This window comes from Nycticebus coucang, chromosome 11 (genome assembly GCF_027406575.1).
Source record: "Nycticebus coucang isolate mNycCou1 chromosome 11, mNycCou1.pri, whole genome shotgun sequence".
In the NCBI taxonomy this organism is placed as follows: Eukaryota; Metazoa; Chordata; class Mammalia; order Primates; family Lorisidae; genus Nycticebus; species Nycticebus coucang.
Window position 1 is genome coordinate 22838651 of NC_069790.1, and position 21178 is coordinate 22859828.

The 21178-nt window shown below is 38.5% G+C and overlaps 1 protein-coding gene and 1 non-coding gene across 3 annotated transcripts in view; both read right to left on the reverse strand.

Annotated features, from left to right (window-relative positions):
• Nucleotides 1-21178, reverse strand: part of BMPER (BMP binding endothelial regulator) — a 280186-nt gene that overhangs the window by 28878 nt on the left and 230130 nt on the right. The window lies entirely within an intron of this gene.
• LOC128560473 (U6 spliceosomal RNA) lies at nucleotides 20439-20545 on the reverse strand. The gene has a single exon (XR_008372972.1). It is a non-coding gene; the product is annotated as a U6 spliceosomal RNA (small nuclear RNA).

Sequence of the window (21178 nt, forward strand, 5' to 3'; positions counted from 1 at the left end):
CTTGCTTGCAAATGACATGGCTGTCTATAATTGAGAAAGTTAAAAAAAAATAGCTATGAAAATAATTTTCTTATATGCCAGTAATAAATGTTTAAGAAATACTGTACAAAAATCTAAATTCACAATACCAACCAGTCCATGTAACAAGAAATAGACTGTAAAATGCAAAATCTATGAAAAGCAAACAATACAATGTACTTCAGTAAATGAAGAGAGATTTCCTAGCTGATACAGTAGGTTTTATTTTTGTATTTTTAAGAAAAGCTCCATAATGTCTAAGTATTACTAATGTGATAAGATAAAGAATAAAAAGTTAATGAAAATAATTTTTAAAAATCACTTTGGCTTCACAGTGGAAGTGTAGATGTGGAGTCAGAGCTCACACTGACCATCATGGGAGAGGATGCACCTAGGGAAAGGGGGTAGCAGTCAGAAACAAGAAAAGATAGTGATGGTCAGTCTATGTCAAGGCAATGTCTGCTTGTACAACCAGGGAAATAGATTTTAGATTAGGAATGCATACCAACACCAACAAGATCCAGAAACCAATTGAATATTTAAGGTTGAGAGTTAAAAGAGAGGCATTTCCAAAGTGCACCTCTGCCTGTGGAACATACCCATGAGTTGATCTTCATCACAAGGAGATAGTGGTTTATTACGGTCTAGAATTTCTAGATATTTACTCTAATTGAACACAGCCAATGAAGGCACCAATCTTAGTGCTCATGGATTGCACTAGCCTCTAATTCACCACAAGAATTCTATTCTAGTCAGTAAGAGAGAAGCATACATTCAACAATTATTTGCTGAGTATTTTCTATGCGCCTGGCACTGAACTGAATACTGGGAAATATGGCTAATTAAATAAAAGATGCATTGATACAGCATCCTTCTAGGAGAGAGGATAGATTTAAAGCCCACATGCATTTCTTTAAATGCGAATCTATAAAAAGCTCACATGCATTTCTTTTTTTTTTTTTTTTTTTTTTTTTTGTAGAGACAGAGTCTCACTGTACCACCCTCGGATAGAGTGCCATGGCATCACAGGACTCACAGCAACCTCTAACTCTTGGGTTTACACGATTCTCTTGCCTCAGCCTCCCAAGCAGCTGGGACTACAGGTGCCCGCCACAACACCTGGCTATTTTTTTTGTTGTTGCAGTTTGGTGGGGGCTGGGTTTGAACCCGCCACCCTCGGCATATGGGGCCAGCACCCTACTCACTGAGCCACAGGCTTTAAGTGCAAAAAAAAAATCTAATGGGGATGCTAATCAGGGGAAGTTATAATAAAATAATGTTTTCAAATTAAAGAATAGGCCCAGTCGTAAGATCAAATCATGTCTAGAAGAACTCAAACACGTTTAATTGTTTTTGTTTTTTTTCACAGCACTAGAGACCCTGTTAAGTAGGGAATGAGAGTCTGAATGGCTTATTCACAAATGGGATCCAGTAACAGCGTTTGCAGGTGCCACCAAGGGTTTGGCTAGCCACTTTCTAGGCCTACATGCTTTGTGAACCAGTTCCTGTAATTGTTGTTTGTATGTATAATTCAAAGCACCAAAATAAGAAAAGATGTAGATTTATTTCATCCTATTATACAGACTGAATTGTTGTATAAATTTATTTACTGCTAGTGTTTAAGGACTGCTTTTTGTTGTTGTTGTTTCAGTATTTTCCTTCTCTCTCAATTTTTGGTTGAATAAACTAGATTCTATTCAGTTGACCTAAAAAAAAAAAAAAAACACGTTTAATTAATGGAGAAGAAAAATGTAGACATATAGGGAAGGGAAATGACATCAAACTGTGAATTTGGCTTAGAGTGAGCAAATTTGGAGGAGTCAGATCTATAACATAGGAGGTGAAAGGGTGAAGGTTAGAGGTGAAAGAGGAGCCAGGCCATTCTACCCCTAGTTTTCAGCCCTATTGCACCTTGGAATCACCACTGAGTTTTAAATAACACTGAAGGCCAGGCCACAACCTAATGGATTCTGGTCTAGGTGTGGGCAGGGTATCAGACACTCCCAGGTGACTCCAATATGCAGCTCTTCCTAAAGAATGCACCCCAGGAATTGATCCTCATCACTAGGAGATCTTGGCCTATTATGGTCCAGATATTTACTCCAATAAAACACAACCGATCAAGCCCCAGTCTCAGAGTTCACAGTTGTACTAGCCTATAATTCTCCAAAAGAATCCTCAATCCTAGTCAGTAACCCTACTTTTTTAGAACAAAGGAGTTAAGATACAAATTTTTAGATCTCCTAGGATCTAAATAGCTTTCCAACCTTAAAAGTGCTGACATAGTTTAATGATTTTGTTCTATATTTATTGTATAAGTAAAATTGTAGGGTCAAAATATCAGCGTGCTCCCCCTAAGTCTGCATTAATTTTAGAAATGTTGGTTGGTACCATGCTCTTAAAATTCTATCTCTTTATGCAACTTTATGTAAGGAAATCATGTGTGATGTGAAAAAATATAATATAATAACTCGATCTGAAGAGTTTCTATGAACTCTGAGAAGATACTTGTTTCTTTTTCCCATTGACCTTTGCACAAGGATCAGGTAAATACTGAGGCAAAATGTTATTTCAGAACTTTGAAAGTCATTCCTATGTATTAATACCTATCATAAACTCAGAGGAAAATGAACAACTTTGGTTGTTATTAAACACATTCAGAGAAAAGAACTGTAATATTCTTTCTCAAAGCCTTTTACTTAAAATTGTCCTTCAGCTAAAGATCACTCTAAAACCAAAATTTTCAAGGAGGTAAGGGCAAATGGCAGGGCTGCAAGAGGTTTCTTGTCAGCAATGATTTCTGTCCAACAAAAGCAGTCTTTATTTCTCATGGCTTTGCTCTGTGGGGCTTTGCATGCAGGCAAATTCACTAAGAGCTCAAGGTCCAGATGACAACTAACCTCTGCAATCCAAGCTCCCTCTCCCCAGACAGGCAGCCTTGGCCTCACCTGGGGCTTCTTAGAAATGCAGAACTTCAGTCCTACCCAAACCTATTGAATCATATCCCGTGTTTTAACAAGATCTCAGATTTGAATATGCATAGAACTTTAAGAAGTTCTGGTCTAAACATGACCTACTGAAAGTGGCGCCTATAAAACAGCAGCATCAACTTCCCCCAGGAGTAAAGTAGAAACACAAATAACTAGGCCCATTCCAATCGCCTCAAGCAGAGTCTCTGGGGGTGGGGGCCAGGGCCCAGGAATCTGCATTTTGTGCCAAGCTCCCCAGGATACTCTTGTGTAAAGCAAAGTTGTAGAGGCAGTAGTCTGGAACAGGTTTCCGCCCCACCCTACCCCACTTCCAGAGTACTGGCCTTAAAAAATAATACAACACAAACCCAGAAACTCATGGCCCAAACCAATCCACCAGAGTACAAGGAGAAAAGAAGAGATCTTTTGGTTTTAGAGTGATCTTTAGCTGAAGGACATCTTTTCAAAAAGATGAAATCTTCTGACGTATTAAATACTCACAAATAGTCATGTTATCCACCCTGTTGTTAAACTTATATTTTTTTCCTATTAACTTGTTGGTTACATGGTATGGAATATGCAGCTACATTCCTCCAAGAGCTTACCGTGCCATTCATTTACTCCCTCCCTCCATTAACAAATAGGCACGGAGCACCTGCTACCTGGAGGATGGGCATAGAGCACTGTGCAGGCAAACCGAGCCCCAGCACTCATGGAGCCAAGAGCTGGGCAGGGAACGGCCAAGCAGGCAGGCACACAGTACGGTGGGGAACACTGAGTGCCAGACCTGAGCTAAAGTGCCCTGAGAAGGCCCAAACCCAGACTGGGAGTCAGGGACAGCATCTCTGAGTCTGGCCCTTGATGGAGATGAGGTTTCCCTTTCCTTCAAACTGCTGATAACCAGGGTTTTGTTATCTCTTTCCATCTCTGTTATTCCTTTCTACAGGAAGGCATGTAGCTTGTCACAACTTTGTACGGACAACCAAGACTAGACTGTCACCTTTATTGAGGGCACAAAAAATCCTTGCTTTATATTTCTTTGGTCTTCCAGAATGCTCTAGATTAGAGGCACTCTATCAGGCACATTCTAGATACTCAAGAAACATGTTTGTTACTTGAAAATAAAAACAGAAGTTTTTTTTTGTTTTGTTTTTTTGTTTTTCTCTTCTGAAGTCCTGGCTAATGCTCACTGAATAGCAATCAACTGTAACCCGCAGTTGACTGACTCTGTGATAAGACAAATTTGTACTTCACCTTCACACAAAAGCTTCCCCTAAAGAACACTGTTTCTATAATTCTTTCCTGTTTGATATACGTGGCCAAAACTCTCGGGGATCAAGGAGAAAAGTAAGAATGCAAACAATGAATAAACTTCAAGAGTGAAAGAGTAAAAATCAAGCCATTTCTTAAGTATAAATAAACCTAGGGAAAATAGAAGGAATTCAGTTTGAAAACACAAACATTAAGTATTTTTACACAATAAAAAATAAGGAAACCAAAATACTGAAACTAAAATACCAATTGCTAGCTATGTATCTCAGGCAAGTAACTTGAGCTTTTGTTCATAATGAGATACAGTAGAACCTCCATAGCTGACCACCACCTTAAGTTGACCTAATTTTCATAGACAGGACATGCACCACATGTACATATCAATATAGTAGGCACAGTTACCTATGTTGACCACCTCCATATGTTGACCAGTTTGTTACAATCCTGTGAGTGGTCAACTCATAGAGGTTCTATTGTATGTCAAACAGAAAAGAAACAGAGAATAATAGAATAAATACCTATATACTCAGTACTCAGAATTAATATTAACATTTTGCTATATTTATTTTGGATTTTTTAAAAAAAGGAAAATATTACAGGTATATTAGAAATCTCTCTGGCTTCTTTCATCCCTAATTCTATTCCTCTTCCTCCTCAAAGACAAATAACTACCTTTTTAAAAATAATATTTTATTCTATTAACATAATATCTAAAATAATTTCTAAACATAAAATAAACATGAATGCATTCTAACTAAATAATAGATTAATTATATATTATCTACAAATAAATATTAATATAACACTATATAACATAGTTTTACCTTTTAGAGTTATAGCATGAATTATATGTGATATTCCTTTATACTTTTAATTTACAAAAATGGTAGCACACTGTATATATTCTTCTTGTACTTAATTTTTCCACATATTATGTTTTCAAAATTTATGCATGTTGATACCATTATCTCTAGTTGATTTGCCTTTTTATCCATTTATCCAATAGATAATATTCCTTTTTTTATAAAGCCATTCACTCAATCATGAAAAATAAATATTTCCATTCAGGGGCTACTATTTAAAATACTCCAAACAAACATCCTTGTATATATTCTTTTTCTTTTTGAGAAATTTTAAAATTTGATTGTGCTGTATGTTATGTGAATCTTTGGAATATATTGAGACATTCTGGAGTCTAATGAGTGGCCACGTTTTTACATTATTCCATACATGCCTTAATAAACACATATTGTTTTTCTTGAATGCAGAGTTTTATATGTTTGTTAAATCACACAATTCATATTGTTCAAATTTGATATATTCTTATAAACTTTCCAGCTTAAAGTATCATTCCTGAGTGTGTTAAAATCTTTCCTCATGACTAAGGAGTTGTCAAAGTAGACAATGTTTGATTCATTTGAAATCAATGTTACTGGGAATGGACATGTGTGTGATCATGACATCTTCTTAACTAATGTTGCTTTCTTTCACTTTTACTTTCACTTTAATTTTATTTTGTCCAATGTTATTATTTTAATAGCTTACATTCTTTGGTATATGTTTTCCTTATACCGTTACTCTCAATTTTTCTGTGTCTTTCTGTTACGTATTCCTCTTGCAAATCACATGTAACCGCATATAAATTCAGTTTATGAGTTTCTAATTGTATAGGCAATTTTAATCCATTTATAATTTTTCTGATTACTGATGTATTTTAACTTTTGTCTCCCATCTTCCTAAGTTTTCTATTTATCATGGCTTTTCTCCTTTATTTATCTACGTCCTGTCTTCTATTTCCTTTAGGAAAACAAAATCTGATCTTTATTTACCCTATAGAAACACCCAAGAGGTCAGAAAGCATATATACATGAATATATAACGAAGATATCCCAGGAAGGTAATGTTTCTAGATGTCCCATAAAGCATTATCTATAATGCCAAACTAGAAACATATATCTAATAATAGAGAACATGATGAAATGTTTTAGAACCACTAGAAATATTTTTGAAGCCTACATAGCATGAGAATATGTTTAAAGATGCTCTATTAGGACAAAGAGCAGAATTCAAAATTCAGTGTATACCATAAATGTACCATGATTTCAATTATGTAAAGATATGTTGGCATTTGGTTGAAAGATGTTCAACCCATGAGTTCCTTTGAGCAGTATTGCCTTGCTGTGCTGTGAGTACTACATGAAACAGAACCGATAATAGGCATGCATATGTGTTATTATAGTGTGTGTGTGTGTGTGTGTGTGTGTGTGTGTGAGAGAGAGAGAGAGAGAAAGAGAGAGATTTTAATGAATTTGTTCATAAGATTGTGGATGCCAGCAAATCCAAAATCTGCAAGTTAGGTTGGAGACAGGTACGAGATGTTGCTGTAATTTATGAAGCTAGTCTGCTGGTAAAATTTCCTCTTGTTTAAGGGAAGTCATCCTTTCTCTACTAAGACCTCCAGCAAATTAGATGAGGTCCACCCATGTTATAGAGGGTATTATACTTGAAAGTCTGCTAATTTAAATGCCCATTTTATATAAGACATATCTGAACATTGACCAAATATCAGGGCACCATTGCTTAGCCGAATTGGCACATATAATTAGCCATCCCACTCACCTTGTTCATACTACCCTGTTGTCCACCTACCCCAAATATAGCCCAAGAAAGCACTATTTACTCCCCACTCACTCAAAGTAATGCTTCTCCTTTACGGCAATAAATCTCAGATCAAGTGCCATCCTCCCACTCACAGGGAATCTGTTCTGGGAAATCTCCCCACCTTTGAGCAGGGGAAGCTCTGCATAATAAAAGAGAAATGCAAATATAAATAGCATCATACATAGATGGTGAGATAATTTCTTTTAAATTACCTTTTGTGACTCTAGGTTTTATTTTGTTTTAATAAAATGGAATCAATGAATTCAAGGCTTTGTTATAAAAATGGAAATCGGAAAAACTATAACAAAGAAATGTATTCAAGGTAGAAACTTAGCTCTCAGGGATTTTCAGAGGTTTATCCTTAAATCTTTAAAACAAGAAATAAAAGTTCTGGAAAATGTTTTTTCATTCCCTTAGGAGAGCCTGCACTTATTACATTAACAGAGTGTCTTTTTAACTGGCCTTACAGCAACCACTCTGATGCCAAATTGGCAGAACGTCTTCTATCCCAACCTTCTGTTTCTGGGTGAAAAATGATTTTTGAAGCAAGTTTGGCTTATGGTCTGCAAAAACTTTTCAGAGACCCACAGCCTCCAAGGTATTAAATAACAGCTCACAAAAATGAAAAAGAAATATATAGTTGTAAACAGGACAATAATAAACAACTTAGATACCTTTCTTCGATTTATCATAAAGGTTTTGGGATTGAGGATAGATAATTGTTTTATTGTCTATCTATAAAGAAACTGCATATCCAGAGTAATTGTCATTACCAACTTAACAGTTTTCCTGCTGTTTCTTATGATTTAAGCTCTATTTTTTTTCATCTACCTAGAAGGGGCCCAGTACAAATACAATATCCTGATATATCCTTTGGATGAGCTAAATTCAGTGTTTCTGACTCTAGGGACCCTTAAGACATCCCAATGAAAAAGTCAGGTTAAAACTTTGGCTCTGGTGGTGTTATGAAAATGGCTGTGACAAGCAGAAAAGCACAGCTTTATATTTAGAGAACACCGAAATTTCTGAGGTAGAGTTCAATTCTTGAATGAAGCCCTTTGACTTCTGGCATACCTGAAGCTCTGACATTTTACTTTATCATTAGTAATTTCCAAATACTTAAGGGTAGATGAGATTCTGCTTCGGGGGAATGGATTTATATTGATTTGTTATGAGTCTGCCCTTCTAGCCTTTATTTAATAAATGTCATTGTCCATGTACCAATAATAATACCCATCAAGCAAAAATAGTGACTTAAGAATCTCAATTTTGAGGGGGACAGAGACAAGATGGCGGACTGAAGCCAGCTTTCCACAGAGGCACCCATCTAGAAGGAGAGTTAAAGGACAGAAATTTCACAAGTAACCTGGTGGATTAGAGCTGTGCCAAGAGAGAAGGTTGAAGAACGTACATCAACCCTGCTGAGGCGAGCTGTGACCCCAAGGATACAAACAAAAGGTACAAAATCCATCACCAAGTGGATGGGAGTCCCCTCCCCCACGAGAACGGCTCGGAGTACCCCATAAACAAATGAGCAGAGTTCAAAAGGCCTCCCATTATATCCCACGGGAGAGGTCCTCTAAAAACTGGACCTACTTCCCATACTAGGGTGCCATGGCACTCTCCTGCCAGGCATAAAACTGTATAAAACTGTATATATTCTCTACCTGCAATTCTGAGCTCCCAGCACTCCCCTCCACTCTCACTCTAAGGTCTGGAAGCCTGTCCCCCAGCAGTCCAGATTCTTGAGTATTATCTTGAGAGGTTTGGACAGGGCATGGACTGCTGCTGGTCAGTGCTGATTCTGTGGCAAGGGAGTGAGAAGAGGACGGTTGGCTAAGAGGGAACCACACAGGAGCAGCAGTGCCCAGAGGCACACAGCAGCAGCCATTTTTTTGATAACAATACGGCTCACCGCTGGATATTCTGGAGTCACACCCTCTGTCTCTCTGGCCATACAGAGGAGGCTGGGCATCTTCTCTGGTGGCAGCCACTGGCAGAAAAGATCTGGGATGGAAATGTAGGCCCTGTGAGTAAAGGGTTTGCCTGAGGCAGTACCAGGCTGGGTGAAGCGTGGGGACTAGAAAACGCACATGCAGAGTCACCAGATTTCCAGGGTGGGACTGACCAAGAGGACCGCTTTACTGAGCCTAAGACACACCTGGCCTCCAGGGATTCATTAGCTGAGACAAAGGAGGGGAGGAGGCTAGAACTGACAGCTAACCGTGCTGTGAATACAAACTACCAGGCAGCAACACAGATAGAGCCACAGGCACAGGTTCTGTGAACTCAAAATAGCTTCTCTTCTGCAGGGGAATTTAGCCGGGACAGAAACAAATTCCGCAAAGTTGTTCTGTTCTATCAGTAACATCAATCAGGGGCATGGCTGGAACTGAGTGAACAGCCAAGCCCTAAGGTTGTCAGGCCTCACCTCCCTCTGCTGGATAGTGGCAGAAAGCAGTGGCCTAACTGAGGAGACATAGATCTCCCTGTGATTCAGGCAAGTGCAAAACCCTAGAGTATCTCCTCATTGGAGGCAACTGGGTCACAGCCCTGCAGGCTTATCAGTGACTGGGTGTGACAGAGGTGCAAGGTGGGGAAGGAGGCATCAAACTTCATAGGCTAATCTATTTGCTGGGTGGGTCCTCCTGACCTAACGGAGCACCAGAGCAAGTCATATTTGAGTTGAATTGTCAGCAGACCCCTGTCGTCCAGTTGCCAGAGACCTTTTAAACTCGCCTACCTGAGACAGGTGCTAACTGAGACAATTGATTTAGACCTCTGGAACTGGGCCAATCACCCAAGGACTATCCAAGTCCAATATCCAGGACTATCCAACCCTGGATGTGTGGTTGTAGGAGGGATTGATTTTCCTTTTCCAATTATTGCCTGTGGGGGGCAGGGTGACTTAATTGCTAGTATTTCTCCACAGCTGAGACTTCAACCCAGAGAAACTGATTCACTAGGGTCATACAGAGACCAGCTGAGAACATGACAGAGCCACTTAGCCCCACACCAAAAAGGTCCCCAGTTTCTCAGGCCATAGCACTGTATGGATCCTTGGCAAAGCTCCAGGGGAAAAGGTACAAACACCAGTCCTACCTTTTGGGCAAAGGGCTGCTTAATCACTACTCCTAGAGCCCTGAACCCAACTTTTCTTTATCCAAACATCTAGTCAAATGGTGTAAAATAATACTAGGGTGAAATCAGCAAAAAAATCTCTGGTAACATGAGTAACCAGAGTAGATCAACACCACTCCCCCAACCCAAGGAAAGACATGGCAGACATAACTGAAGATTCCCTTCATAAACAGATTGCTGAGATGTCAGAAATTGAGTTCAGAGTTTGGATTGCAAACAAGATTAATAGAATGGAGGAAAAGTGGGAATTGGAAATTTGAGGAGAAATTCAAAAGTTGTCTCAAGAATTCAATGAATTTAAAGACAAGATCACCAAAGATTTTAACACACTGAAGCAAGAATTTGCAGCACTCAAAGATCTGAAAAATACAGTAGAATCCCTGAGTAACAGAGTGGAGCAAGCAGAAGAAAGAATTTCTGACATTCAAGGCAAAGGTTTTGAACGCTCCCAAACTCTCAAAGAGGAAGAGAAATGGAGAGCAAAACCAGATCATTCTCTCAGAGAGCTATGGGATAATTCGAGGAAGACTAATATCCAACTGATTGGAATCCCTGAAAGTGATGAGGGAGTCACAGAGGCTCTTCTCCATGAAATTATGAAAGAGAATTTTCCAGACATGCCAAGAGATTCTGAATTTCAGATAGCAGATAGTTTTTTTTACCAGGCTTATCAATATTCACCATTAATGTGAATGGCTTAAACTGTCCTCTAAAGAGGCACATGTTGGCTGACTGGATACAAAACTCAGGCCAGATATCTACTGCATACAAGAATCTCATCTTACCTTAAAAGATAAATATTGACACAGGGTGAAAAGATGGTCGTCCATATTTCAGGCAAATGGAAAGAAGAAAAAAGCAGGTGTTGCAATTCTATTTGCAGATACAATAGGCTTTAAACCAACAAAAGTAAGGAAGGATATGAATGGTCACTTCATATTTGTTAAGGGTAATACTCAATATGATGAGATTTCAATTATTAATATTTATGCACCCAACCAGAATGCACCTCAATTTATAAGAGAAACTCTAACAGACATGAGCAACTTGATTTCCTCCAGCTCCATAATAGTTGGAGATTTCAACACTCCTTTGGCAGTGTTGGATAGATCCTCCAATAAGAAGCTGAGCAAAGAAATTTTAGATTTAAACCTAACCATCCATCATTTGGATTTAACAGACATCTATAGAACATTTCATCCCCAAAAAATTGAATACACATACTTCTCATCAGCCCACAGAACATACTCCAAAATCGATCACATCTTAGGTCACAAGTCTAACCCAGTAAATTTAAAGGAATAGAAATTATTCCTTGCATCTTCTTGGACCACCATGGAATAAAAGTTGAACTCAGTAACAACAGGAATCTGCATACTCATACAAAACCATGGAAGTTACATAAACTTACACTGAATGATAGCTGGATCATAGATGAGATTAAGAAGGAAATTACCAAATTTTTGGAACAAAATGACAATGAAGACACGAATTATCAGAACCTCTGGGATACCACAAAGGCAGTCCTAAGAGGGAAATTTATAGTACTGCAAGCCTTCCTCAAGAGAACAGAAAGATAGGAAGTTAATAATCTAATGAGATATCTCAAGCAACTGAAAAAGGAGGAACATTCCAACCACAAACCCAGTAGAAGAAAAGAAGTAACCAAAATTAGAGTAGAATGAAATTAAATTGAAAACAAAAGGATTATATAACAGATCAATAAATCGAAAAGTTGGTTTTTTGAAAAGGTTAATAAAACAGATAAATCTTTGACTAACTTAACCAGGAAAAAGAGTAAAATCTTTAATTTCATCAAATCAGAAATGATAAAGACGAAATAACAACAGACCCCTCAGAAATTCAAAAAATCCTTAATGAATATTATAAGAAACTTTATTCTCAGAAATATGAAAATCTGAAGGAAATAGACCAATACTTGGAAGCACATCACCTTCCAATACTTGGACAGAACCAAGTGGAAATGTTGAAAAGGCCAATATCAAGTTCTGAAATAGCATCAACCATGCAAAATCTCCCTAATAAGAAAAGCCCGGGACCAGATGGTTTCACATCAGAATTCTACCAAACCTTTAAAGAGGAACTAGTTCCTCTTTATTACTCAACCTGTTCCAAAAGGTAGAAAAAGAAGGAAGACTGCCCAACACGTTCTATAAAGCAAACATCACCCTGATCCCCAATACAGGAAAAGACCCAATAAGAAGAGAAAATATAGACCAATATCACTAATGAATATAGATGCAAAAATATTCAACAAGATCCTAACAAACAGAATCCAGCAACACATCAAATAAATTATACTACATGACCAAGTCGGTTTTATCCCAGGGTCTCAAGCTGGTTCAATATACATAATCTATAAATATAATTTAGCACATACATAAATTAAAAAACAAAGACCAAATGATTTTCTCAATTGATGCAGAAAAAGCTTTTGATAATATCCAGCATCCCTTCATGATCAGAAAACTTAAGAAAATTGGTATAGAAGGGACATTCCTTAAACTGATAGAGGCCATCTACAGCAAACCCACAGCCAGTATCGTATTGAAAGGAGTTAAATTGAAATCATTTCCACTCAGATCAGGAACAAGGCTCCTGATTGTCTCCACTGCTTTTTAATATTGTAATGGAAGTTTTAGCCATCGCTATTAGGGAAGAAAAGGCGATCAAGGGCATCCATATAGGGTCAGAAGAGAACAAACTTTCACTTTTTGCAGATTATATGATTGTATATCTAGAAAACACCAGGGATTCTACTACAAAACTCTTAGAAGTGATCAAGGAATACAGCAGCGTCTCCGGTTACAAAATCAATATCCATAAATTGGTAGCCTTTATATATACCAACAATAGTCAAGCTGAAAAAACAGTCAAGGACTCTATTCCATTCACAATAGTGCCAAAGAAGAGGAAATATTTGGGAGTTTATCTAACAAAGGACGTGAAAGATTTCTATAAAGAGAACTATGCAACTCTAAGAAAAGAAATAGCTGAAAATGTTAACGAATGGAAAAACATACCATGCTCATGGCTGGGAAGAATCAACATTGTTAAAATGTCCATAATACCCAAAGCAATATACAATTTTAATGCAATCCCTATTAAAGCTCCACTGTCATACTTTAAAGATCTTGAAAAAATAATACTTCATTTTATAGGAATCAGAAAGAAACTCGAATAGCCAAGACATTACTCAGAAATAAAAACAAAGCAGGAGGAATCACACTACCAGACCTCAGACTATACTATAAACCAATAGTGATCCAAACAGCATGGTACTGGCACAAAAACAGAGAGGTAGATGTATGGAACAGAATAGAGAACCAAGAGATGAACCGAGCTACTTACTGTTATTTGATCTTTAATAAGCCCATTAAAAACATTCAGTGGGGAAAAGATTCCCTATTTAACAAATGGTGCTGGGTGAACTGGCTAGTGACCTGTGGAAGACAGAAACTGAACCCACACCTTTCACCCTAAGATAGACTCTCACTGGATTAAATATTTAAACTTAAGACATGAAACTATAAAAATACTAGAAGAAAGTGCAGGGAAAACTCTTGAAGTAATTGGCCTGGGAGAATATTTTATGTGGAGGACACCCCAGGCAATTGAAGCAGCTTCAAAAATACACTACTGCGACCTGATCAAACTAAAAAGCTTCTGCACAGCAAAGAACACAGTAAGTAAATCAAGCAGATAGCCCTCATAATGGGAGAAGAAATTTGCAGGTTATGTCTCCAACAAAGGTTTAATGACCAGAATCCACAGAGAACTCAAACGTATTAGCAAGAAAAGAGCAAGTGATCCCATCTCAGGCTGGGCAAGGGGCTTGAAGAAGACAGGCGCACAGCCTACAGACATATGAAAAAATGCTCATCATCCTTAATCATCTGAGAAATGCAAATCCAAACTACTTTAAGATACCATCTAACTCCAGTAAGATTAGCCCATATCACAAAATCCCAAGACCAGAGATGTTGGTGTGGATGTGGAGAAAAGGGAACACTTTTACACTGCTGGTGGGAATGCAAATTAATACATTCCTTTTGGATAGATGTTTAGAGAACACTTAGAGATCTAAATATAGACCTGTCACTCAATCCTACAATTCCTCTACTTGGTATATACCCAGAAGACCAAAAATCACATGATAACAAAGGTATTTGTACCAGAATGTTTATTGCAGCCCAATTCATAATTGCTAAGTCATGGAAAAAGCCCAAGTGCCCATCCATCCACGAATGAATTAATAAATTCTAGTATATGTACACTATGGAATATTATGCAGCCTTAAAGAAAGATGGAGACTTTATCTCTTTCATGTTTACATAGATGGAGCTGTAACATATTCTTCTTAGTAAAGTATCTCAAGAATGGAAGAAAAAGTACCCAATGTATTCAGCCCTACTATGAAACTAATTTATGGCTTTCATATGAAAGCTATAACCCAGTTATAATCTAAGAATATGGGGAAGGGGGAGAGGGAGAGGAGGGGAGGGGAGGGGAGAGGAGGGGGTTGAGGATGGGCAGAGGGAGGGTGATTGGTGGGATTATACCTACAGTGCATCTTACAAGGGTACATGTGAAACTTACTAAATATAGAATATAAATGTCTTAAAATAATAACTAAGAAAATGCCAGGAAGGCTGTTAACCAGTGTGATGAAAATATGTCAGATGTTATATGAAACGAGTGTATGGTGCCCCATGATTGCATTAATGTACACAGCTATGATTTAATAATAATAATAATACAAAATTTCGATTTGCTTTTGAAAGATTATTAGTGCATGATTTGCTGGTTGTTGTGTTAGCTGTTCATTGTTGTTTGGCTTTGTTAAGAATAGTGAATATAGATGAACGGATCAAAGAAGGTGACAACCATTATTTGGAAAGGTAAAAAGAATGAAACATTTAATGTAAACACCTCATCTTTAAAGGTCTCGAAATTCTCTCTTAACTCCAAAAGTTCTTTAATTTTAAAAAGGAAGTCATTCCTAGAGACAAACAAACTGAATTCTGAGACATCAATTCCTTCAGAGATCTACTATCTGACAAGATTTTTCTCTGTAAATATTGGAATAAATCAATAAACTGATTGTTGCAGGGGAAACGTAGGTGGGAAAAAACTCTATTCCATGTTAGAAGTCTTTACTACCCTCAGGAGAAAGAAGAAGGTAGTAGCCAGCCAGCCAGCATCACATTGTTCACTAATATTGCCTACTACTTGGTAGCAGCATTGCAGCCATGAATAAGACAGGAAGTTTCCTACCTTCATGTAGTTTATATTCTACCTCATTTTTTATCTCATTCCTTTATCAATTCAAAAGAGCGTGAGTTATTCATTATTTTTTAGTGTAGAAACCAATGCCACCACATTAAAAGATGCTCAATATCATTAGTTATTAAGAAAATACAAACCAAAACCATGAGGTAAAACTTCATACCCACTAGGATGACTATAATCAAGAATTCAGATAATTACAAGTGTTTGCAAGGATGTGGAGAAATCAGAAACCTAAAAATGAAAAAAATGGCAGCCAAATGATTAAACATAGAATAACCATACAACTCTGCAATCTCACTCCTAGTTATAAATCCTAAAGAATTATAAACAGATGTTCATACAAATACATGGACATGACTGTTCATGACATTACTATTCACAATAGCAAATAAGTGGGAATAACCCAAACGTCCATCAAATAATGAATGGATAAACAAATGTGGTATATCCATATAATAGAATATGATTCAACCATAAAAAAGGACTGAAATACTGATATAAGCTACAAAGGGATAAACCTTGAAAATCTTATTCTAAGTGAAAAAGCCAGTCACAAAAGAGTACACATTAGGTAATTCCATTCATATGAAATGTCTAGACTGAAGAAATCTCTCTAGACAGAGAGTAGATTAATGTTTGCTTAGGGCTAGAGATGAGGTGGCGAAACAGGGGAGTGATAGCTAAAGGGCATGCAGTTTCTTTTTGAGATAATAGATATGTTTTAAAATTGACAGTCAATTTTATATGCACATATCTGTAAATATAATAAAAACCATTGTATTATACATTATGCAGTATGCAGGTGAATTATATATCTAAATAACACTGCTTTTTAAAAAAATATTTTTAAAGAACCAATGCTGGCCTGGTGCTGTGGCTTGCCTAAGCTCAGGAGTTCAAGATCAGCCTGCACAAGCAAGATCCCATCTCTACTAAAAACAGAAAAACTAGCCAAGCGTTGTGGCAGGCTCTTGTAGTCCCAGCTACTTGAGAAGCTGAGGCAAGAGGATCTTTTAAGTCCAATAGTTTGAGGTTGCTCTGAGCTATGATGCCAGGGCAGTCTACCAGGTCAATTGAATGAGACTCTGTTTAAAAAGTAATAATAATAATGAACCAATGCCATGATTATTACCCTAAGAGATTAGTTACCTCCCTCCTAAAGCAATCCTATCTATAAGTTCTTACACTAGTTTATCTTTGCTGTCCTTACTTGCACTACAGTCACTTGTGATTATACTTATGGTGTGCTGCTAGCATTCCAGTACCTGGAGGGTAGACATCTGCTCCATCTCCATAACCCCTGAAGCACTCAGTCTAAGGCCATGTACATAGTAAGCACTTAATATACTTTTGAGCGACTGAACCATTCATTGTTTCAAAGTTAAGAATTATTTTATTACTCAGTGATTACTAACTGGATAACATTTTAAAAACACATAGGGAGTAACAATCTTTTCCACTTAACACACTTTCTTGACTCTCTTCTACTGGCTTTAGAATGATAACCTAAATCATTACCATGGTGTTCAAAATCTCCAGCTGAACCCACCTCTGCACTTCATCTCATCCACCTCCTTTCAGTCCCAGAAGTATGGCTAGCTCCTTTCTACCTCAGGGCCTTTGCACTAGAGTTGCCCTACACTGCCCTCCCCTGGTCTGTGCCTACCTCTTCTTCAGATAGCAGGTTGGCTCAAAGCTACATAAAGTTTATATTACAGCAACTTACAACTCCTTCCATTTTTCATTATGGCATTTAACATGTATTGCAGTTTGCAGTGACATTTACTTGTATGATTACTTTATGGCTTCCTCTCCCCTAGATCATAAACTTCGTGACAACAGAGACACTGCCTCCCTTTTTTGCATATGCATTCCAAAACTCCAGCACAGATCTCGGGGCCTAGTAGGAATTCAATAAACACTTTTGAATGAATTTATAAATTAGGTTCTTAATGATCAATAAACTAAAACAAAATACAGATGAACCTCTGTGCTAATATGAGCAAGACTCCATAAATTAAAAGTTCATGTGTCAAATCTTATTTGAAGACCAGACACACAAAGAGAAGATGAGAGTCCATAAATGGCAAGTGAAAAGCAGAGTGTAGGCCCTAAGCTGGCTGGATTTGCAGCAACGCAATCTGAGAGTTAAATCCCTGGGGCATTGGGCCCCATGGGGGATGGAGGTGAGATCCTAGAAATTCTGGAAAAAAACATGTGCAGATGTTGATGCTTGTGGTAGAGATCACAAGAGGAAAGGGATGAAATACATGGCCACATGAAGACAGCTGCCTAAAAATGGAAACCCAGGCTTATTATGCAGGAATCATCTCCCTCCCCCTAGATTAAAAGCAGAAAGGCAATAAAAGTGCCAATTTTATCAATAAATGCTGTCAGGCCCCTACGGACCCTGTGACTCAAGCTGTGAGGGACCCCACCATTCTGGGCCTCTGTGCTGATTGGGGAACTGCTCAGACTGTGGTAAAGCTGCAAGGTCTGCTGGCCTTGATTCCCTGGCTACTGCAACTGATGCCAGTCTGGGTGGAGCACTGGAATTGCACCAGGATGGGCTTCCTTGCAACTGCCCCACTGTTGCACCTTACCAGGCCTTGGAGGGAGCAGGGAGAGCAGATGCCCTTGCATGCCCATGACCAGGAGCCAGGCACCCCTCCACCAGGGAACTTGAACAAAATTCAAACATCACATGGTAGCAGCCTCAGTGAGACTTATGTGAGGAGAAAGCCCCAGCCCACCCTGCAGCTCAGCCCCCATGGCCCTTTGTGCCAACAAGTGGAATAAACCCCCATGCCCTGTGAGTCACTGTGGTAAGGCCCTGTCCCCATGGATTCACACACCAAAAGGCAGGCTGTGATCACACACACCAATGTGCCAACAGGTTCACACTGCTGCAGACCCACATGCCATGTATTGGGCACATCCCTAGCCCTGTGCACTGGACAGCAGGCCATGTCCCTGTAGCCTGAGTGCTGATCAGCCAAACAAGCCCTCTGGACCTGTACACTGGTAGGGGGGGCCCACACTCTAAGGTACCCTTCCAGTGCTGCCTGCAGTCAAGCTCTCCACCATGGACCCACTAAGCACAAACCAATCCCTGTGGCATACCACCATTATACCTTGACCTGGGTGGAGTGAAGGCCCACAGTTTAACAGCTGCGGCCACCACCTAGATAGCTTCGCCAAACAGCCACTGCCACCACCGGAGGGAGACTGGAGTAAAGAAATCTCCTATAATTCCCACGTCAGTGGAAAGGGAGTCATTCAACCTCCTGCGCAAGCTTCCAACATCAACTTAGGGACCAACCCACCACTAGACACATGGATCACCCCAGCACTAGCCCAGGTCCTGTGACCCAACAGGCACTGGAAAAGGTCCCACAATGCATCCAGGCACCTGCCATGGTCCCATGACCTGCTCCGGTTGACCAATGTCACATCACCCACCTCCATGGAAGAGGACTCATGTGGCCCCATACCCAAGCTTCCAACAGTGACCTAGAGACAACACACCAATCTGAACAAATACTCCCCAGTACCAGTGTGTACACTGGCACCATAAGGGATACGGATGATGCATAGAATAGCTGTATTATAGTATCAGTGCATCCACCTGGCTCCTGCTGGGTCAGTCCTTGGAACTAGGCACAGAAGTGTGATTTTCAGGTACCTCTCCTCCTTCACCCTAAGTAGGAGAGTTTCCAGCAAAAGAAAAAAGTTGCATTGCAAACTTATCAGCCCTGAGCTGAGAGGAGAGGTCTCAAATGAGGTGAAATCAGGAAAAAAATTCTGACGACATCATAAAACAAGCCAGTTTGACACCCCAAAATATTGCAACAGATTCACAGCAATGGACCAATAGGAAATTGTCAAATTTTCAGAAATGGAATTCAGGATGTCAATGGCAAAAAAGATGAATGTAACTGAGGAGAAAATTGAAAACCAACACAAAGAAGACAAAAATTACCTCAGGACATGAATACAAAATACGAAAAACTCACTAACGAAATAGACAACATAAGAAAGGATGTAACAGAACTTAACAAAATGGAAGAGCAATTTAGGGAATTATAAAATACAGCAAAGCTTCAACAACAGACTAGACCAAGAAGAAAAAGAATCTCAGAGCTTGAAAACAAGGCTTTTGAATTACCCTAGTAAGTCAAAGATGGCAGTACCAAAAAAAAAAGAAGAATGAATAATCGTTCAAAGAAACATGGGACTAGGTGAAACAAGCCAATATACAAATTATAGATATCACACAGAAAGAAGAAGAAAAAGTAAAAAGCACGGAAAACTTTATTTAAGGGAATTATCAAGTACTTCCCTGTTAGCACCAAAGACTCAGATAGCCAGGTATAAGATAGTCATCAAACACAGAGAATATTACAGCAAGACACATAGCAATCAACCTGGCCAAAGTCAAAATATAAAAAAAAAATTCTACAAACTTCAAGATGAAAGCAACAATTAACCCAAAATGGAAAAACCATCAGGCTAAAATCAAATATTTTTTTTGTTATTGTTGGGGATTCATTGAGAGTACAATAAGCCAGGTTACATTGATTGCAATTGTTAGGCAAAGTCCCTCTTGCAATCATGTCTTGCCTCCATAAAGTGTGACACACACCAAGGCCCCACCTCCTCCCTCCGTCCCTCTGGGCCTCATTTTTAATCTTCTTAAACAGGACAACTTAGCCAAGAATCTTGCAAAAGTAAGTTTCATAAGTGATGGAGAAATAAAGATCTTTCTAGGCAAGGAGACATTAAGAGAATTTGTTACTATTAGACCTGTCCTAAATGAAACACTCAAAAATGAATTATACATGGATCATTATAATCGATACCCATCAATGTAAAAACTCCTGAAGGTTAAAGCTCATACCTCTTATGAAACAATAGTACAAAAAGGAAACAAAACAAGAAGGTGTCATCCAAACAACTTCCCACATATCAGTAATGACACTCAATGTTAATGGTCTGTTAATGCCCATGTAAGAGACACAGACTGGCTAAAAGGATGGAAAAATACAACCAAAGTATTTTCTTTTAAATATGGAACGCTTCACGAATTTGCGTGTCATCCTTGCGCAGGGGCCATGCTAATCTTCTCTGTATCGTTCCAATTTTAGTATATGTGCTGCCGAAGCGAGCACCAACCAAAGTATTTTCTATCTGTAATAAATATATCTAAACCACAAGGATGCACGTAGACTCAAGGTAATGGGATAGAAGAAAAAAAAAATTCCAGGCAAATGGAAACCAAAAGCAAGCAGGTGTAGCCATTCTCATGTCAAACAAAATAGATCTTAAGTTAATAATGACTAAGAACAACAAAGATGGGCATTATATAACGGTAAAGGAGCAATTAAACAAGAAGACATAAAAATCTTAAATATAGATGCACTTAACATAGTAGTATCCATGTTCATAAAATGAATTCTTCTAGATCTAAGCAAGGAAATAAATATCAGCATGTTAATAGGGGACTTCGACACTCCACTGACAGAAATGGACAGATCATCAAAACAGAAATAAACACTGGACTTAAATAGGATTTTAGAACAAATGGACTTAATAGACATTTACAGAGCATTCTACCCCCAAAGTACTAAAGACACATTCTTCTCTTCATCATGTGGGACACTGTCCAAAACGTAGGCCAAAAGTCTCAGCAAATACAAAAAAAAAAAAAAAATCAGAATTATATCGTGTGTATTCTCAGATCACAATGGAGTTGTTAGGTAATTGCCCCAGAGAAAGCCCCTCTCCCAGAAAAGCCCCTCCTG